The following is a 21,723-nucleotide window of genomic DNA, read 5'->3' on the forward strand; positions in this document are numbered from 1 at the left end:
TTCGGGGAGGCGGTCTGGATGAGACTTGAACCCCGGTCCTGCCGTGTGGAGACCAGCATTAAAAGACCGGTTCTCTTTAATCAAGACATCACTTGGTAGAACTTTTCTTTGGAAGGTCCTTTCGAAAACGAGCCCCTTTTAGGCCTCTTGGGCTCCCTCTTTTGGCGTACTCTAACAGCTCTGTTAAGCTCCTACCTAACTTCATATCACCTTTTGTATTATCGTTTCTACTTTTCTTTTCTAAGTTTTTTTCTTCTAATAAGCAATACAAAGTTATTAAACTGTTTTCCATTTTTTAAATTAAATTGAATATTTTACATAAATTTGATGATGTTATAGCAAACAAAACATTCCTCAAGCCCTTGATTAAACCTCTAATGTTTGATTAAATTCTTTTATTTTACAGTATGATTATTATTCTACTTCGTTCTCATTTTTATAAGTTCTATTTATTTTATATAAATAATATTTGTTTTTTTTTTTTATTCATAAAGAACGGCCAGGCCGTATTGCTTAAATAATATTTGTTGTAAGGAAACGAATTGTTATCTTATTGTTATCTTATTGTTTTTTATAATTTTAAAACTGATGTTATCTTCATCATAATTTATTTGTGAAATTTTTTTTAGCGTATATAATGTTTTTTTTTTTTACAATACGGCTTCGGACCGTAATACTCAATAAATAAATAAAATAAATAAAAATAATGTTTTTTTTTATTTACGTTTATCTAAACTACACATCAAAAAAGTGAAAATAGCACGCCAACAAAGAAATTCGTCACATTCGGCAACGACACGGCCCGGGGAAAGCTTCAACGCCAAAGATGCATCACAATTGAAAGCGAACCGCACCGCGATCCTTAACGATCGCTTGACAAATTGTTTTTCTTCGCCGTTTACGACGCGAACGATTGCATCCCCAACCCCCCAATCATCAACATCATCGCCCGTCCGCCCGTTCAGCCAAGCTGCGGTTGAGAAGATTAAAATGCATCTCGTGCTGCTGCAGATCAATCGTCGTCGAATCTGCATCATGCTGCAACTCTGTTATGCAGCCCGGCTGTTGCACTCTATCACGTACTATGCTGGTATCGCGCTGTCTCTCTCTCTCGCTCTCGCTCGGTACTGCTCTCCAACGCATCTAATCTTCGCAAGCGCGATAATCGCAAAATTCGCGCGAAAAACTCCGTCGAAGGGAAGTGTGCGGCGTGTGTTGTACGGAAACCGCATATTCCCCCCGCCCGGAATTCACATTTAACCCCCCCGTTTGGTGCGAAACCCAGGAAGGAAAAATGGGGTGGTAAGGGGGCAACAGAAAAAGGTGAAAATACGAAGATTTTGCTCCCCTTTTACACGTCTTCGGCTCCCAAAACGGCCCTTTGTTTGCACACGGATGGAGCGACTCGGAGATTAAAAGGCATTTCCATCTCTCTCTCGCCTTCTAGCCTTCTCTCTCTCGTTCTCTTCTCATTACATCTCGTTTTCTCACGCGCTCCTTTTTCATTCCCTTGGCAACTGGTCGCTGTGCGTTCGCGAGACACGAACGCGAGACACGGCACCTGCGTTGTAAAGCCCAGCATCGTTCCATCCTGCTCGCGCGTACCAACGCGTCCCAGGCACCGGGACCAAAGGGACCCGATCCATCGCGCCCACGAAACCTGAACCGAACGGAACGAAACCAGCAAACAGGCGAACGCGCACCGCGCAAAACGTGCCCGCTCGGGAAACAACCGAGGGTTGTTTTCCACTGGCGTTCGAATCGTTTGGGTGTTCAAAACCATACGGCTAGTATTGCCCATCGGTGCCAAAACAACAGTCCCTCGCGGTTGTTGCGGCGTTTGTGTTGTGTTGCCTGGTGTTCGAAAACTCGCCGCAAACGGTGACGGTGGAAGCGTATTAAAGTTCACAAAATCACGTGCGTGTGTTTTCTTGAAAGTTGTAAGAAGAGGGTGAAGAAAAAAAACTTTCTGAAAGTGAGTTCGATGTGATACAAATTAAAGGTTGATAAATTGTTGATTAATTATACTGCACAAAAAGATCAGCCAACAACAACAGCAAACAAAAAACGGTCAACTTGATCAAGCGTCTCCACTTATAAAGTGCGTCTGTGTGCGATTCGGTTCTCTCCAGTGTGTGTGTGGTGTGGTTGTGTGTGAACAAAACGTGTCCAAATGTGCAACACATTATTTCCTCCCTAGATTGTGCAGATTAAGTTGTAACGTGGTGTTTTTTTTTTTTTTTTTTTAACGTCCCTTCTACTCCCGCCGCGAATATTTCGCACGAGGTTGTGAAGGCTCGATCATCGAAAGCATTCAGCGTTTTAAGACTCTTCAGCCCGGGACAGGAGATAGAAAGGAACCATCGGGAAGCTGTTGTTGTCGTCGCTGTTTTGTTTTGTTTAATTCTTCCACCATCATCATCGTCATCGTCCGGGTGCGCTCCGGCAAGGGGTGAAGGGTCCACGAAAGGTGCCCCAAAGCAATTTCGCGCGATCAGTTGCGCTGGTTCGCGCACAACAAAAAAGGGTCTTTTTATTTCGGTTTGCAAGTGTGAAAGTGTTACTGAACCAGGGCGACAGGCATCATTAGAGCGACGTGTCTCGCTTTAGTAGGTGCTCTAACTAATCCGCCCGTATCGCCATGACAACTGGTGCCCGATCCACAGCACAAAGAACCGAATTCAAAGTGCGAGGAAAAAAAACCCCCTGGCGGAGCGTCACACCGTGTGACGAATTGGATTGGCGGAAATTAATGGTGGCGTGGGATTTTTCGACTCAGCTTTTAACGTTTTTTTTTTGTCGCGATAATGCCACCCACACGCGGGTTGACCAAGTTGGGACCGCTCTTTGTTAAACTCACACACCGATCGCTGAATGATCTTTCCACTGCTTGGCATTATGCATCGCAGCGACCCCCAAAGCGTTCGATTAGATTGCGCGGGATAGAGGGAAGGTGTGAAAAAGATATATTGTCCATTCGCTACGGTTCTTACGGCCCGTGCGCCGGGTGACTTTGCGGGCGTGATCTAATTTTTGTCTTTTTAAGAACCAATTTCGCACTCTGGGACTCCGGACTTTCCTGTGGCTGGGGGTTTAGTTACGAATCGTTAACCTTTTCAGCTGGCTGGCTACAAATCATTGCCACCAGATAGTTGGTGAGAGCTGGTAATTGCAACCATAATGAATGGATATGATCGTTTACGATGGAAATGTGTGCTCTAAAGTTTTTAGTGTGTAAAAAAAAGTTCTCAAAAACGTGAACAAGTGAACAGCTGAAAATTTGTATTTTTTTTCTTTATATTTCTTTAGTGCTCAATTTGAATTAGGCCTAAATTTAGAAAGCATTTAGAAAATTAAATGTTTATGATATTGATCCAATAGTTTATCAAATTATGATGAAAGCAAATCATATAATATGAAAGAAGCTCATAAAAGCTATGTAAAATCCAATGAAATAAGAATTGAATTAAACAGGTCAGAACAAGATGAAATAGAATAAAAAATAATATCGTCAATCACTATAACCATGATGATATGACTTATAGATTAGAAAAAAAAGACTTGTTAAGGCTGCTTCAGAACAAACGAAGCTACAAAAAATATTTTAAATGATTTATTTCATTTTTATTTATTTCTTAATTATGACGGCTTGAAGCCGTATTGTCAGCATCGTATGTGCTCGGTTGATCTTAAAGGATCTAATTTTGATAAAATTTTAGCCTAGTAGATCCTTGGCTATAGCTGTTGTAATAAAATGTATATATTTTCAGCTCTTTCTAAAACGCGACGATTGATTGCTCCTCCTTCTTGAATTCAGAATAGTTAGATAAGGTCCTCTGCTAGAAGTTGTTCCGTAAAGATTCATTCTATGTTGAAGTTTCTCAAGCATAAAATTCATAGTATGACTAAATCTTCAAATGCAGTTCCTCGAGACTGTTTTGGCCATAACTGCTCCAAATTAACTGCTAATGCTGTAATATTTTGTCTGCATATAAAAGACTCAATACAAAAGACGATGAATATATTGCTAGGTGTTGAATGCATAATTTAGCTTAAACTATACCACACCGAAATATATCCTTATTCAGTACATTCAATTTATTTATTTTATAGAATTTTAAAATTGAACATCAGTTTAGCTGATATCTGAAATAACTTTTAAGGATGGTTATTGCATGATTTGAGCGTTAATTATTTAAAAAAATAGATGAGCTTTGTAAATAATTTGTGAGGTCTTTACAATGCTCAACTAATGCCATTTCATTTATTCATCCATTAAATCATTATTTTAAATTATATCAAGAAAATCCCTCATAACCAACGGCTTGCTTCACACGTTTTTTTCCCCCAAGCAGTCACCAATAAATCTTCATTTATTAAAATTTACATTCTGTTCACGCCCTTGTACTACAGGCCGCCGTTTCCATTGGATATTAATTTCATAATTTTCATCGAATGCAGCACCGAACCGATAGGTGGTAATTAAGTCGAATTATTTCTGCTCTACATGCAGCGCAAAAACGCCTGAACCTAGGAGGAGGAGAAGGCGTTCCGCTTATCGCAACCGTTCTATTATCGTCACCCGGTCGTTATACACTGATTAATTTGCACAATTATCGTTACATTAAAAAGCCCTTCCCTTCGCCCCTTTTTTTCTTCCTCCTGGGCACGATCGTGTACCTGATCAAGTTATCGTGTTATGATGATGATGATGATGATGATGGTGTGTGAACTGTTCCACCGGTCGGGATCGGTATCTCTTTCTCGAAGGAACAACGATTAACAACGATTAAGACACCTTTTCGAGTGATTATTGATGTTAATTTTTAACCATTTCCAGTGTCCATAGTGAACAGTGGGAAGAAGTGAGTGACTTAAGAGCTTGTCAGTTGAAGAAACCCAGACCCGACGACGTTTCAGTCCGATGTGTCCTCCTCACTGTTTCTGGTCTCCTTTTCCCAGAAGATGAAGTAAAATCTCCTGTAAAGTGATCGTGCAGTGCAGTCGATTTATTAAATCCGGAAAATAAGACAGCCGAGACATAGTGTTGGAACCCGGGACGTTGGTGAATGAGTACTCGTAAAGTTTATGATGTGGCATATAAAAAAGTAGATGTTCAGTGTATCCTTGCCTGTGCCGTGTGTGAATGTTTGGATGTGATCTTGTGAGTTTGTGTATAGGCCAAAACGGGATATCGTTTCGTGTGTGTGTGTGTAATTCCGACGGGCGGGCAGTTTATTGAAGAGTTTAGAAATTGAGAAAAAACGACATCATTAAACCGTGGTAGAAGATAATATTTATTGCGGTGTTGTGAAGTGAAAAGGAGCAGCTCGATCCAGTTGCACATTGCGCCGGTGACGGTGAAGATCATACCATACGAAGTCTGCCGTGCCAGGCACATACCGTCATTGGGCCGGCCTTCCCAAGAGCCTAGGAACCGGAGCAGCCTAGGAACTCTTGAGTCTGAGAGAAAAAAGGCATACCCCGGGCCCGTACGAAGGTAAGAAAGGTTTGTGTTAATTAATGGCATTTAAATTTTCTCCGTTACTATCTCGTACCTTGTAAGTATGTGTGTGTGTGTGCGTTAAGGTAGGGAAGTCGATGATCGTGTACCTTCCTTCCCGCTTTCCATCGTTGCAACCGACCTTCGCCCGACGGATCTTCTGGGACGTTCCCATCGTTGAGAACGCGCCAGGAATGCATCACCCGGACGAAACGGTTCATCGTGATGAGATTTCTCTCCTTGTTTCTCTCCCTTACTCGTGTTATTGTTTCCTCACTGATGATCGTACAGGGTAGACCCTTCTTGCTGCTTGTTGGCAACCCATTCCCAGCCTCCAGCACACCCGGAAATCTAACCGATCCACCCGAACAGCAGGCAAACGACAGACCAATCGATTCCATGCCCTCAGCCAACCAAAGGCTAGGTGCCCGCTATTTACACTGGCATTATGTTCCCGTAGCCGCGTAATGCACGTTTCGTGTCGCGTGCTTTTTTTTGCTGCTGTTGTTGGTGTGTGGCTCTTTGCCCGCTGCCTAACTTTGTCATTCCCGCCTCCTTGGGTTGAGGTGACGCGAAGCGTTTGTTTATCTTGCCTTTCTAATGTGTCGCCTTACCATCCGGGCCCTCTTACGTCCCGAGCGTGTGGCCGTAATAGTGGTAGGATTTAATTAGTTTTCGGTTTCGGTCTTTGCTTGCCTAACGACCATCGGTGGGATGTTGCGCTGCTCGACGAACTCCCAATTTTCCAATTGAGACCACGAAAAGAGATGTGGCTTGTCGATTTGAAAGGATCAACGTTTACAATCGGGTTGATGGATTGGATCCGGTGAAGGGATGAAATACAACTCTTTTAAAATTGGGTCGGGGTATAAGGAGTAAAAAAAAGGACACCTTTTGTTGTTTTCAAAAGAACGTTTCAACTTAAAAAAAGGGAATGATTTATATAGAACGCTTTAATAACTAATGAACCTTTCTCTGTGATGCTCTAAAGAAAATGAGTAAACTATCAAAAGTAAGATTGAACAAACATTTTATAGTGGAAAAATTGGATGAATGTTATCAACACAATTGAACAGGTGCTTTTAATTGATTGTCACAGCGAAATGGACATATGACTCTTATTACTGTCATATATTAACGATGTCTCATACATATTGCTTAAAATCTGTTTTTTAAATGTATGCAGTCAATATGACAATATTCGGGCTTATGTATCGCTACGGAAGAAGAGCTGGGTCCTGAGCATAGCTCTCAATTTCTTTTGCGAATAATGTTTTTTTTTTGCCTTTGAGTGTCAAATATTCTACCATCTTCATCTTTACACGAAATTAGAGCACTTAAAATAGTTTTTTCTTATTCTTTGGCACTACAAACTCGAGAGGTCTCGAGCTACCATCTCTGGCTTTCTGTGACTTGATTATACCCTTGACTGTGACTTGATTGATAGGATAGTCGGTTGAACACCGAACCTGCCGTGTGAAGACCGGCTCTGCTGTTGCATCTACTACCGGGTCACCTCCAGTTAAGATTATTATAAGAACGGAAAACTGAATATGCAATCTTGCTACTAAATACAAGTCTTAGTTTTATACTGTATTATGCCGATTTTGCTGGATTTTTTTTACTTTCTTGGCTTCAACTAGAAGCCCGTAAATATTAGAAAAGTTAAGCTTATATCTAACGAGAACTACCACACTAAATTGATAATTGATTCTTCGGAAATTTAAACCCACTCCTACCTTATTGATGCCCTAAGCATTCGACCATTTAACTATGCGTGCTGATTATAATACAAGCATGACAGCAAATTTGGAAGGCTTTTTTTAATTCATGAATGACGGTCTGGCCGTAGCGTTTAATGCTTTCAATTAATATCTATAAAAAATGAATTTAGAATATTTATAAAATTATTAAAAGGAATAAATAGCTTAAAACTAGTTATTATACTTGGAAAACATATTCACCCGATATTTCTTCCATTATATAATTATCCATTTTATTTAGTATAAGATAGGATAAACTGTAATATCTACTTAAGTAGATAAGTTAAAAAAATCCTGTAAATGAAATACAAACAACCAATCGATAACGAAAAGGACATTCACCATTGACTCGTGTGACTCATCGAACGAATTCCCATCACCGAGTCCTGTCGGTACAGGTGAATCATTCGCCAAGAAAATCCCTTCTTTTTTCCGCTTCCCCAAAACCATAACATCGTATGAAGCACCTTCCATAGAACGTTACAACCGTTTAGTGCGTTTCCGACCGGTCGGTTGCTCCGAATCGTCGGACAGAATCGGGAGCACTGTGAATCGACCACAATCCTGCGATTGCCTGAGCGATGCTCCCGTAAGCGTCTCACCGGATGGCGTAATTTTTCATGCATCACTGCATGTATTTAATTACCATAAATCCCAAAACTCAACGACCAAACCCCGCTTCACCGCACGTTTGTTTGGTCACCCAGGGGCACCCCCGTCGAACCCATTCTCACATCCTGGCACACCGGACCCCTCAAGGCAAGTGGAACAACGATAAAAACCGCACACCACACTCGGCACGGCAGGGCGAGCAAACGCTCCTCAGCCGTCACCAGAAATAACAGCGAATGAGCGGTTTTATGCTGTAAAAATATTAATTACACATTTATTTACAGTAAATTAAGCCACAAAGCTACGTTTTATGGCGCATTCGGTTGAGTTTTCTGTGTGTATATGGAGCCGGGGAAAAAGGTTTAACAAGTCGTTCGACTTCCCTTGGAGGGAATGGGAGATACGGACAAGATTTTAGCCGACCCAGACCAGGGCCGGTCGGTTTGCTGCCGATGCGACAAAAACGTTGACTCGGGTGAAATCTTTCGGGTACTGGCTGGCACTGGAAGTACAAATTGACTGGTCAAAGAGAGAGAGAGAGAGAGAGACAGATTGAGGGGATGAGTTGCCCGCCTGTTTAATGAAGGTAACAAAGTGGATAACGGCAGGTCACCAGCGCCAGCATCCACCAAATACGTGTGCATTCGGTCGGTTTGCGCAGGTAGTTTATGGGAGAGCAAGGAAAACCCGTACGGATCTTACTGCCATCGTCCGTCTTCAGATGTGAGCTACAGTGGGCGATAGTTGTCCTGTAAGGTGACCAAAATTTATTCTAATGAATCTGTGATCAATTTTCGTTGGAAGATAAGTCTCTTTTAAAGCGTTATAATCTACCTTAAATGGTTGATTTTAAACTTACAACATTACTCATAATCCTTGAAGAACGATTGAAGTTTATTGACTAATATTCTTAAAAGAATATTCTGCATGGGTGCTCCTTCGAGCAGATAGAGATATTAAGATTGATGGTTAAAGCAGTTTTGCCACTGTCGGTTGAATATAGAACTGCCCATTAAAATCTGTCAAGACAACTAATTAGGGCTAATTAAAAAGGTGTCGAAACGATTATCTCGTCTGTATGTCAACGATAGAAACTGTTAATGATTTAGCCAGTACATTTGGAGCGTTAATATGACCTAGAACAAGGATACAAAAGCCCATTATCAATCTGACAGATCCTTAGACGACCTCAGATATCAAACTAAATTCAAGGATTTTCAGTAAAGTTAAACCGGCAGCAACACATGACCACACAATGAAGTAAAATTGTACGACATATTGAAAATATATTTTTTTAGGTATCACTATTTATTTTTTGAGGTTGTTCAGTAGCTTAGCTGTGACGGCATCAGTTACTAACACGAAGATAGCGGTATCAACTCTTATTCAGACCATCTCCCTCGATGTGTAGGACTATTCAACTTCTGGTAATTTTAATCTAGGTTCAACTCAGCTAATACGTTTCTCTAGGTCAACTAATGTGTTATAGAAAGAAAAAAGTTAAATTAAAAAAATGGTTCGTTTTCAATAAACTCTTCTCTATTCAACAATCAACTTAAAAATTTTACCAATGTTTTTCCGCATTTTGAGGATCAATTACTACTGAAAAAACTCCCACAAATTTAGGCAATCGCGAATATGCTCCCACTGTGCACTTTATCCTGCCTCCGAGCACTGATCCTGCTATCCCGCAAACGCCAACGCCCCTATCGGGCACGCTGAACCTAACCGGCGGAAGGAACCTAACCCCGCTCGATGCGCGTATGCAACCAGACAGTTTGATGGGTTTCTCACGGTCAGCAGAATTTCTGCACTCTGCAACTGTCCGCGTGTGTGAGCGTACACCCGGTCATAACCGCAACCTGATACGGTGGAGCCCGTTATTGCCTTGTCGGGCCAGATGAAAATTAGCATGTTCATTACACCAATCATCCGTCTCTCAAGCACAGTCGGTAATGAATGTTTAAGGGTGAATCGGAATTGCGCCCCCTCTCTCCCTCTCTCTCTCTCTTGCCCGGCATTATGATTGTCATTATCGTGGATCATAACCGTGGCTAAGCCGAGGAGATGAAATGCTAAAACGAAACCATCTCGCCAACCGATCCACCGTAAACGGTAGGGATTTAACGCGCTGCACATTAAGGGGATGTGTTGAGAGTTAATGTGCAGAGTTTAATGATGAATTTAAGCAGGAATAGGGTTGTAAAAAGAAGCTAATTATCGTGTTAGTGCACTGTGTCTTATGTGGTGTGTGTGTGTGTGTGTGTGTGCACCGTATTGCACAGGCGAAAAGTCTGGTTTCTCGTTTTAATCTCCAAAGAGCATTTTTCGTCGACGATCTCTTAAACATTTATAATTTTAAGCATCTCAAAGCCCACCAATAGCGTAAGAGTTGTTTCAGTAACGCTTAAAAGAGCGCAAAAAGCATCAATATCGATTTCATCTTGATCAAATCATTTCTTCACACTCCCACAGCACAAGTTTTCATGTGTGGATTGCTCACTCCCAATTTTTTCTCTCACCCCAAACAACGACAAATCGTCATCATTAGGAAGTGTAGGAGAAAACAAAACCCTCTAACCTCGCTGAGCCTTCCAATAGCTTCGATTCACCCAGCGACTTATCAGGAAAATGTGTTGAAATTTATTTCCAAACTCACTCACACTGCTCTCTTCCATCCCTGTGCCCAACGAATTGCCTCACTCAGTTTCAAATTCTTTCGTTCCAATATCCCAACGCATAAGATGCGTTGCGAGGTTTTTCCACCGTGCTGGAGTACGCCGTACTGCTGCCGCTGTTACTACTGGGTGGGCCTAAATTATGGCCGAAAGTTTTGTTTGTTTCGAGTTTTATTTTTACGATGTCTGGTTTGTTCGGCAAAGTTTCCATATGTGCTGGTTCCCCGTCGCCGATGCAGCTTCTGGAAAATGAGCCGCCGGTCCAGCCCGGCACACAACATTTTCCCTTTGCTCTTGTTTTTTTCCCCCTCCCTTCCGTCCCATCATTTCCCGGCCCAGTGTGCCGCGTTCAACGCGCGTACAAATTGTCCGACACCGGTTTGGTGTGATTTTCCACCCAAAAATCCTCACCAGTAGCTCATATTCCGACGGGATGGGGACATTGGGATGGGCTGAGGGACGCAAGCGGAACCGGAAGGAACAAACATAATCGTGCGGAAAAAGTGTTATTAGTTATGCTATTGATCGTGGGCGAAGGGTCGAGACGATGGCGATGTTGCACTTAGCTTAATCAATCCGCAGATTAGACCGGCTTAGAAAAGTTTGTTTTTGGAAGCGATTACTTCTTGAGACAGTTCTTTTCTTTGTTTTAATCAAAGTAATATCTTTTTTTGCTGGTCATTCAGAACTCTCTCTCAGCAGCTTCACATGTTATATTACATTTTAGTTATAAATATTTTGAATAAAACGTTAATATTTATCTGACTAAAATCTTTTGATCTTATCGAAGTAAGAAAGCTAAAGAAACGAAGTCATTTACTGTCCATAAACATGTGAACACACGTCTTAACTCTTCTCCTATCATTTCCTATTCCTTCAATAACCAACAACCTAATTAAAAGCAAAAATCGCCTTATAATACTCCAAAGCATCGAGGCCAACAGTTGCCGGTTTACGTTGACCTTCTCAATGAAGCAACAATTAATTAATCAAAAAAGGCTTGTAGAAGCTTGAGATGGTAATGACTCTAAGAATGACTCGCGGAACCCTTTCGGCCCCATGCAGTATTAGATCTCTCACAACACAAGGCCTTTTGGATGATGAGGCCCTTAGACGAAAAGGTCTCTTGGCAGATAACTTCGACGAGGAAGTCTCTTGATTAATAAGATAAAAATCAATGTAACTTGTAGCATTTGGATTCTTCATAATTATGCTCTTTATACTCAATGTATCCTTGGAATCCTCAAAAATTGTTAGGAAATTCAATTTTTTAGAAAAAATGCAACTGCAGAGATTGAAACGATTCATCCAATGAGTAACTCTGTTGCAATAATAAAATTGAAACTCCTGACAAACTACATACCAAAGATCTTAAGATTTGATCAGGACCCAGAAGCGCTACAAATCCCGGTGGCAACAAGTGCATCACTGCACACAACCCACGAAAGAAACCCCGGAACATGTGGGGTATGCGACTTAATCGTACAAGTGCATCAGACCCCTTGGCCACATACCGAGCCTAGACACGATACGCGACCGTATGCATTCACGACGGCACTAATTAGCTCTCGGTCGATGAATAAATTTTTGCCCTCTCGAGATGGTTGCCATGCTTGTTTGTTGTGCCGGCCTTCCCTACCCCTCCCCACTGTGGTGACATATGGGCGGCAATGTTCGCCTCCACCGCCATCGCCATTCGCCATCGCGGGAAATGTATCGATGTCATCGTCGCCTCCGTAGAGAGCCGCTCGCTCGGCATGCCTGCCCTGTAACTACTACGGGTAACTACGTGCATCTGCAGTTTCTTCCTTTCGATGCAAACGCACTCATGAATATGCACGGCCCGTTTGACCCCCGATGTTTCCGCCGGCAAGTGAAGTGCAGAAGAACTATCTCCGGTGAAAAACGCAGCAAAAGCTTCAGCTTAAAAGGGCGACGTTTTCGCGATGCTCATACGCGGGACCTTTCAAAAGCTACTTAGGACACTGCCACTCTCAGATACTGCCGATCGTTGCAGTTTTTTTTTCGTTTTGTTCCTCGTGCCGCACATCCAGCGCCAGCGTCAAGTGTGCGCATCCATTACTCTTCGTCTTTCGGGCGCTTGACGGAAGGTCTCTTCAGACACTTCTGGGTTATTGGCACAAGCATCGTTAACCGGGCTCTGGTGCTCTGGTGGTGGTTGACGATAGCGACGGACGATGTTTCACGAACCTTATCGTTGTGGCGAATTGGAAATGATTTAAAATGTGCAATTACACACTTTTATTGGCAAAGACTGGAAAGTGGGATGTTAGTAGCGGACGGAGAAATCACATGTTTGAGGATGATAGGGCGATGAAGGGAAAAAATTTCATTGCACTTTTGTTTGAAATTGTGCAATAAATATTAGTTTCTCGCAAAGGAATCTTCAATTTCGCAGATAATGATTTGAGGCGGTGTGTCTATTGTGGGGAAACTTTCGATTGTCTCTTTTTTTTTGAAAAAGTTTTCAAATTGGGTTAGAAATCGAGGTTGTTGGTGACCTGTTCCCATTAGGCAGAAATTCATATGGAACAAAGAAGCTGAAGTCATCCTGAATTCTACTGATCTTCAAAAAGACATCTTTGATCCGTTTGGACTGCTTGGCATTTTGATCGATGACTACTATTGAGTGATGTGGAATGATATTAGTTCAATCAGGAAAACTGATTGGCCAGCCTCTACTAAGAAAATTACCCACAAAGTTGAGCAAATATTCAAATATTCCGAGAATTCATGGCTGAGCACTCTGCATATAACCTTACGGATTCAAAGAAGTTTGGATGCTTTGAACGAAGTCCTTCTAGACATATTAAAAACTCTGAATTGGGTTAATGAAACCTCAAATCATTTTACCAAGTCTCTAAAGTAAACATTCATAAAACATATTCGACATCAAAAGTAAGTGTTGTCCCTTTTGCCCTATATACCCTAGTTCACTCAACAACATTTCAAGTCTCATGTAGATGTCTTAACGACGTACTTGCCTCCAAATTTTTGTCGATTCTATTTTTGCACTCACGTGGACAAGCGGCTATATTCCTCAACTCTCACGGGAACTCCCTACGTGGACCGATCGCACCGAAAATATTATTCTTACTGCCCCAAAAACTTCCACCACTTCCCACCGTCCGCCCACCGCAATCCGCAACCCGCGCGATCTAAAACGCATTTGATGCTGGCGATTGAAGAAAATCAGGTTTGAGCTCGATTCGGTTCCATCCCTTTGATCTGTTTTGGAAGCCTTCGTGGGTTAAAGACGAGGAGGGGGAGGTTGTTGATTTGGGTGGGCAGAATTTCAACCCGAACCATGCCAGCCAGAAAAAGCGGCAACCAAACTGCTTCCATATCCGGGAGCAATATTGCCGTGATAATTTGTGTTAACGATCACGGCGGTAGTACGGATGTCTACGAGGGGCGATTTCGAACTATTTTTCCATGTTGCAAGGGTTCGCGGAACATCGCCACATCGCCACGACCGCGGTAGAAGGAAAGCGAGCACGAGAAATTGATTTCCGACCGATTTCAACAGCAACACAACAAAACAGCAACAGTATCGATGTTCTTGACCACACGCGGTCAGCCGGCGCGAGATGGCCGGGTAGACCACCGGCTAATTAGTTGCCGTTGCAACTGGTGGCCAAGCCGTCTGAACTGGTTTCTGGCGTAAATGTCAACGGCGCTGTGCGGTTGGCACAGTTTTGTACGAAATTTATGCGATTCTTGCTCGCAGGACTTGGTGGCGATGGTTGGGCAGAATATATTTAGCAAAACGGCAGGTGCCATCGGGCGGAAGGTAAATTAAGATGTATGGTTTAAATTGATACTTTTTGCCGATACGATGTTGGATGGAAACGGGAATACGCTTTTTTGTTTTGCCTTCCGAATGCAACAATGTAACGTGTTTTCTTTGTTTCGGACAAGCGCAAGGGAAAGGTTACTTGAATGATACTATGTATGTCCTAAAGTGCTGTTTGAGCTTAAAATACAGTCTGTAAATAATTAAAATAATTTAAATTGTTGTTTAAGCTAAATTTGTGAAAAAATATTATTGGCTGTTCGTAGTTTTCAATACTATAAATGCCTAAGTAAAACTTTCACATTTGATATTCAAATAAATTTAACGATTATATTTTTGTAATGCAAAATAATGCTAGAACATTTGAGATGACCCGAACAGTTGATCCTATGCATTGAAAAAAGTTCTCGGAAGGCAATGAAGTTTGAACTACTAACTTTAACTTAAATCTTGTATCCAATTTTATACACAGGAAGTATCTGCAAGTATTCCATAAACATATTGCTCCCCGATCCAAGCTGCTTCTTTGAGTGTTCTGGGAGGAATTATCCGCGCTGTTAGCTCTTTTAGCTTCCTTGACGATCAGGACCTATTCCGCCTTGGCTACAGAATCATTGTCTTCGAAGAGAGAACCTCGGAAGTTCCCTCCTCGATTGACTGCTCATTCTGAACTTCTGTCAAAGATACGACTTTCTCACCAAGTTTCATCCAAGATATTCATCGAATATCTATACGACGATAAGACGATAAGACGAATGCTCTGTCGCCTGGATTAAGACCTGAATCAAAATCTGGACAATAAAGCATCGACATTCCTGATGAGTTGGACTACAACGGCGCCGGTCTTCAAACGGCAGGACCGGAGTTCAAATCCCATCCACACCGTTCCCCCGTAGTGAGGACTTGACTATCCAACTATGTGTTATTATGATGTGCATGGCCTAAGAGATCGTTAGGCCAAAGAAAAATTAGAATATTGAGAATGTGGTTGGAATCTCCATGTTCTTCTTTCCCCAGAAGCAAGTGCCTCACTATTATCATCTTCCGCACTCAGACACAAGTGATATATGCTTCAAAAACAATGAAGAGTTGAGATGATTAGCACTACACATAATGGTCTAATGAAAAATCGCGAAAATCAGTCTATGTTTTAATGCACCATCAGTAATTCATTTTACGCGGTCTCAAAACATAAAAAGAACGAAGAGTTGATTTCAAATACAGTAGATTGAGTTTCTACTTTACAATTCGCACGAATCATTATTGTTTCTCTAGCTCAATAAAATGCTTACTGTTTGACGGTTTGACTTAGCCTAATACAATTTATTCATGTAATTTATTCCTACTGTTAGTATTGGTGATTGACCGTTTACTCAACACAAATCGAGATCTATCAATCTATATTATTCTATCTAAATTCAATGCTAACACGTTGCCTACCGTTAGGCGCAAACAACTATGGTATACGCATTCAAATCCAAAACCAGTCGACCGATAGTTTACGGGGAATTGGCTAAAAGTTAATGTTACATTGGTAAGAAATTCTGAACTATTGCTCAGCATAGCTGCTTCATGCATTTTAACTCGCGCAATACACTGCAGTAGGCGTCAGAATGTCAAGAAGGCGTGTCCAACCGCGATCGAAATGCCTATTGCAGCTCTCTAACTGCCATCTCATCGATTTGCGTTTGCTGATTGGCAACTTCGGTTTACGCACTAAAAGTCCTTCCTAAAATTAAACACTCCATGCCACCCCCGGCGCCCGGCCATTTCTGCGTGTGTGTGTGTGTGTGAGTATGCGTGTGGGATACAAACGGTTCACCCTTGCTTGCACAACCAGCATAAGTAGCACTGCCGGAGTAGGCAGGCAGTGAAGAAAAACCCGAGCAAATTACGCACCAGCACCGACGTCAGCCGCAGCACACGATGATGGAGAAATATTTTTATGATTTTGGATAATCGTAAATATAAACAAAGCAGTGCGTTTGTGTGTGTGTGTTCCCCCTGGTCAGTCCGATGTCCATAAACGGGTTCGTACTGGCAGTGCATTGAGTAGCGCGCACAGTTGCACTTGTACTTCCACAAAATGAAGTTAAAAGCTTGGCGGAGAATTGTGGGCTGATTGAAGTCACATCACTATACGGATGCCTACCGCACGGCCACACATCCAAGTGGTCAAGAGCTTAAGGAGAGGGATGGCCAGCTCAATTATCCTCAAGCAACATTTTCGCCGCACGGTGCTGACCTTCCCGGCCAGCCTGTGCTGTAATTATTTAATCACTTTGCCGTATAGAAATTATTTAAAATTAATTAACATTCATTACAGCGTTTAATTAACGAACGGTTTGCGGAAAGGTTTTGAGCGCTGCATGGCCTCCACTCGCCACTTTAATGGTTGTGCTCCAGCTTAATGCTTTTCCATCCATTTTTTTTTTGGTTTCTGCAGTTCATGGGGCTGCTCCATGCATGTCGGCAAACTGGTAGTGGCCATAATTCCATTTCTCTACTCTGCTTTTCCCGGTGCCACCGCCGCTCAGGAAAACGCTGCAAATGCGTGCGTTTTATCCTTCTTAAGCCGCTTGCCGCTGCCGTCGACAAGCATTACGACTCCCTCGTAAGGAAGATAAACAACGCAAACCGATCGTACCACCCTCGGGAACCATTCCCAACGTTGCGCACCCTGTTGATGCTGATGACGGTGATGATGCTGTCGATGCTAATTTATGAAACATTGCTTATAAATAAGCCACAAATTAGCTCATTATGACGTCGCACCGATGCCAATCATTACGCCTACGGGGTTACGGTTTTGGCACACGACGCCTCGTGTGTCGCCCGTGTGCGTGTGTGGTCAACTTGTGGGGAAGCAACTGTTAACGAGCATTGTTTCATTTAGCTCGATGGCAAACCTCCCACAACGATGCAGCGAGCAAATGGTACGAGCCAAAATGGTGGACGTTTTCCTGCTGCAAAGTGCACTGTTTAATGCAACGGAAGGATTAACGAGTCAAGTGCGCAATGTGTGCAGTCCATTAAAAGCTATTGCCAGTGCTGCACCTCAACCCGCACCACGGCAGCCCAGTGGGTGTCCAGCTCCTGGATGGATGTAAACTGGGAAAACGTGTATGATGTATGTTGTTGTTGTTTGTAGAGTTTAAAGAGACTTTGGGTCTCTTGGACCTCTTTCGTCTCTTACCTGTAGTATTGTTCCCGTTTTTTGTTTTGTATGATTTAAAAATGAATTTTAGGTTATTGTACTATTATTGGGAAAAAAGTGAAATTTAAAGGATAACGGGGATAGGGAGGATTAATAGTGTGAAAAGTTGTTTAAGGTAACTCAAGCCCCTGAACCTTGGTTGCACCAGACCAAAGGAGAGAAGCAAATCTCTCTCTTGGTCGAATTTGCCCCTTCGTGAGTTGTTTGGTAACTCCTACCTTCTGACCATGTATGCTCCAGCCTGTATTTAATACAGTCAAATTAGCTACTTGGATTATATAGTTATTCCTCTCTTCTTTTTATATTGTTAATATTTTGATTATTATTATTATTATTATTATTTTTTTGTTTCAAATGAATTTAAATTTTGTCATAAAGTTGCGTTTTCCTGAGGAATCGCAAAAGATTTTTCTGTTTTTTGTCATCAGGAGACAAAATATCATCGATATTATCATCCAAATTACACGATTTTTTAAAAGTACTATACCCGTAGCATTCTGTTAGAAGATGTCGGACTGTGGTTTGTTTCCCACAGAATCGGCAGATTGGTGGAGATTCTTTTGAGAATAAATAGCTATGTGTTAAGAGGGTGTGCCCGATTCTTAGCCTTGAGATGACCTGTTGGTCTTTGCTGTTCTGGAGATCTGGCCATGGTGATGTGGATGTTTTGATGAATCTTAGTTTATTTGATGTGTCCTGTAACCATGTGTGTTGCCAAGCATTGGTAAGCTCGTGTTTGCACTTTTTTATTGCATCCCTTTTGGATAAGGGATGTGTATTTATATCTGGTGATTTTCGGCCTTGATTAGCGAGTCTATCTGCTTTTTCGTTTCCTGTAACTCCGATGTGGCTTGGTATCCAACAGAAGGTTATGTTGTTTTTATTGATAGCCAGTTCTATTGATTGAATATGCGGGTCTTTAATTTGCCCATGTTCTAATGCAGCTAAAACACTAGCGCTGTCAGAAAATATTACATTTAGTTTGTGTGGATTAATGGCTTCCTCAGCAGCTATGGTGATTGCTATGGCTTCAGCGGAGAATATTGACGTAAAGTCAGGTAATTTTACTGCAGAATTAGTGATTGGGTTTGTATTTTCAGAGTAAATTCCACAACCAGCCTGAATAGTGTTAATCGAACCATCCGTATAAATTTTGTGATATGTTGAGTAATTATTTTTAATATGCTCTATTGTGAGTTGGTATGCTTGATTCGTGTTTGTCCTAGTAAGTTTATGTAAGGTCCAGTCTATCGTTGGTGTTTTTTCTGTCCAAGGGCGTCCAGACAGGCGAGGAATTTTTAAAACCTTTGGCAGTTTAAAGTTTGTGATCTCTTCAAATCTCGCATTAGTTCTATTAAGTAAGGAAGTACATTCAAACTCTTTTTCTATACAGCGGCACGCAGATCCAATCAGTCGCATTATGGCAACATAGTTGAATGGGAGTGCTCCGCTTTCGCATATAAGGGAATCCGTAGGGCTGGTTTTGAAAGCACCGGTAGCCAATCTGATTGCTGTATGATATATGGGAGCTATTTTTGTATGGAACGTATCAAATTGTGAACTAATTATTTCTGTCCCATAGAGAATTGTTGGAAGAAGCCAGTTATTTATTAACCGGATCATGATTGCTCTCGAGGCTCTGATTTTGCCCGAGCCTAACATTTTAAACAAATTTGAGTGGGATTTCGTTATCGTTTTGATGTAATTACAATGTGCAATAAAGGACATTTTGCTGTCTAAAATGACCCCTAAAATTTTTGCTTTACGGACATTTGGTATCTGTATACTATTTATCTTTAATGTATTATTTGGGCGTGAATGTTTGAGATTACAAATATGTAATATTTTGCATTTATCCGGAGCCACTTGAAACCCGGTCGATTTGCACCACTGTTGTAGTTTATATAGACCCTTTTGCAGTTTTATTCTAGCTTCTCTGGGTGAAGAGTCCATAGAGATTATTGTTATGTCGTCTGCATATACTAAACAGGTAACATTTTGAGGTATGGAAAAGAAAAGGGATTCAATACTGATAAGAAAAAGAGTTGGCGAGAGAATAGCGCCTTGAGGAACACCGTTTTCCACCTTTTTTATTTGAGAAAAAGCGTTTCCTATTGTGATTGAGAATGTCCGGTTTTGTAAAAAGTTTTTTATGAAGATTGGCAAATTTCCTTTGAAACCCCAATTTTTTAATTGTTTTAAAATGCCATGTCGCCAAGTTAAATCATAGGCTTTGGCAAGGTCTATTATAGCTAGATCTGTGTGTTTTTTATTTTCTTTTGCTGTTGAAAGCATATTGTCCAGTTTTGCAAAGTAAGTTTCTGTGCCATGACCACTTCTGAATGCGTGTTGATTGATATGTAATAGTTTTCTGTTTTCCAACTCGTGGCTTAGTCGTCTGTTGACCATCCTTTCTAAGATTTTACTTATACAGTTTAATAATGATATTGGTCGGTAGCTATTGACATCAAACGGAGATTTTTGTGGTTTAGGTATAGGTATGACGTAACTATGTTTCCATCCATCTGGAATTTCACCTGTGTGCCAAATATCATTGTAAATTTTTAACAAGTACTCCAATGCACAAGATGGGAGGTGTTGGAGCAGTGGGTATCCCACACCATCTGGGCCAGCAGATTTTCCATTGCACTTTTTTAACGCATGTTGAAGCTCTTGTATTGTGAATGGTTTATTGTAGTGTATATTTTGGGAGGTTGTAAAGGAGAGACTTTTTTGTTCGGCCGCTACTTTATACTTCAAAAATTTGGCAGAGTAACTTTTGTTCGAGGATATATTTTGGAAATGTTCAGCAAAGCTCTCAGCTATTTCGCAAGGATTAGTGATTGGATTTTGAGGATTAATTAGATTTGGAAGGTGAGAACACGATTTTTGTCCTGTCAAAAGCCTTACCCTACGCCACACTTCTTTGGAAGAAGTGGATGGGCTGATTTCCAGGATAAGTTTTTCCCAGGACTTGGATTTTGCCTTGAAAATTGCTATTCTGGATAGTTTATGTGCATCTTTATATTTTTCGTATATGTCTTGGCGAATGTGATCGTTACAATTTGAGGGTGCTAATTTCCGGAGTTTTCGCAGATATTTTCGTCTAAGCCTTATCGCTTCTGCTACCTCCCTATTCCACCAAGGAACATATCTTTTGGATATAGTTCCATTGGTTTTTGGGATGCTTTTTGAAGCCGCTTCTAATATCAGCTCTATGAGTCTTTGTTCACTCACTGTCATTGAACTCCATGGGGAACTATTTAGCACATGTTGGTAGGTTGACCACTCCGCTTCTTCGTATTTCCACCGTGGTCGGTATGAGGGTTTTGTTGGGTTTGGGATTGAAGGTACGTGCTTAATTGTTAGTGGAAAATGGTCGCTGCCAAAAAGATCTTGTTCAGAACAAAGGCTGAAGTTAGTGACTATTGAGTAGGAAATTGCACAGTGATCAATTGAGCTTTGATGGCCTGTGGAAGGATCAATGCGAGTGGGAAATTGGTGAAAAATTGCGTGTATCTGGCTATTTTCAAAAGTGCTATGAACAATTCTGCCTCGATTGTTTGTTATGGGGCAGCCCCAGTCCTCATGTTGTGCATTAAAGTCTCCTATAAGAAGCATGGGGTGTGGTATTATGTTGATCATGTTATTTAGTTCCGTTTCGATATCGTAACTATTGTTTGGTGATAAGTATAAGCAAATTATATAAATTTCTATTGGGCTTTTTATATGGGCACATAGAGCTGGCATTTTTGAGTTGATAGGAATATTTTTGTACGGTAAGTCTTTATAAATTCCAATACAGATGCTATGATGTGTGGTGGAGGAAGGCTTAACAATCCATGCGTATTTATTAAGAGGAGTTCTATTAAGTATGTTTGGAGGTATATGTGCTTCTTGTAGGGTAATTATACTCGGCTCATGTTTGTTTATTAATAGCTTTAGTTCATTCAAGTTTTTCGAAAAGCTTCGTATATTCCAATTCAACAAAAATTTTGGTTCTGAATTCCCGTTGTTCGTATTTATGTTTTGGGTTGTATAATCCATTTAAAAATAAAAAGAGTTTTCGTGTACTCAAATCTTCAAAAAGTCACTTATTTGTTGAACGTTTCGATTTTTTTGTCTGTTTTTCG

The 21,723-nt window shown here is 41.3% G+C and overlaps 1 protein-coding gene across 7 annotated transcripts in view; it reads left to right on the forward strand.

The window, feature by feature from the left end:
* The first annotated feature begins 1,649 nt into the window (after positions 1–1,649).
* The window catches only part of LOC118512699 (protein Wnt-1-like), a 32,334-nt gene continuing 12,260 nt past the window's right edge, over positions 1,650–21,723 (forward strand). The window contains exons 1-2 of one of the 7 annotated variants that reach the window (XM_036057516.1): positions 1,650–2,002; positions 4,841–5,500. The gene's annotated coding sequence lies outside the window, so the exon portion shown is untranslated. Of the gene's footprint in view, positions 2,003–4,840; positions 5,510–21,723 lie in introns of all 7 variants that reach the window. The other 6 variants (XM_036057520.1, XM_036057518.1, XM_036057515.1 and 3 more) reach the window with 6 other exon arrangements.

Source organism: Anopheles stephensi, chromosome 3 (assembly GCF_013141755.1).
Source record: "Anopheles stephensi strain Indian chromosome 3, UCI_ANSTEP_V1.0, whole genome shotgun sequence".
NCBI lineage: Eukaryota > Metazoa > Arthropoda > Insecta > Diptera > Culicidae > Anopheles > Anopheles stephensi.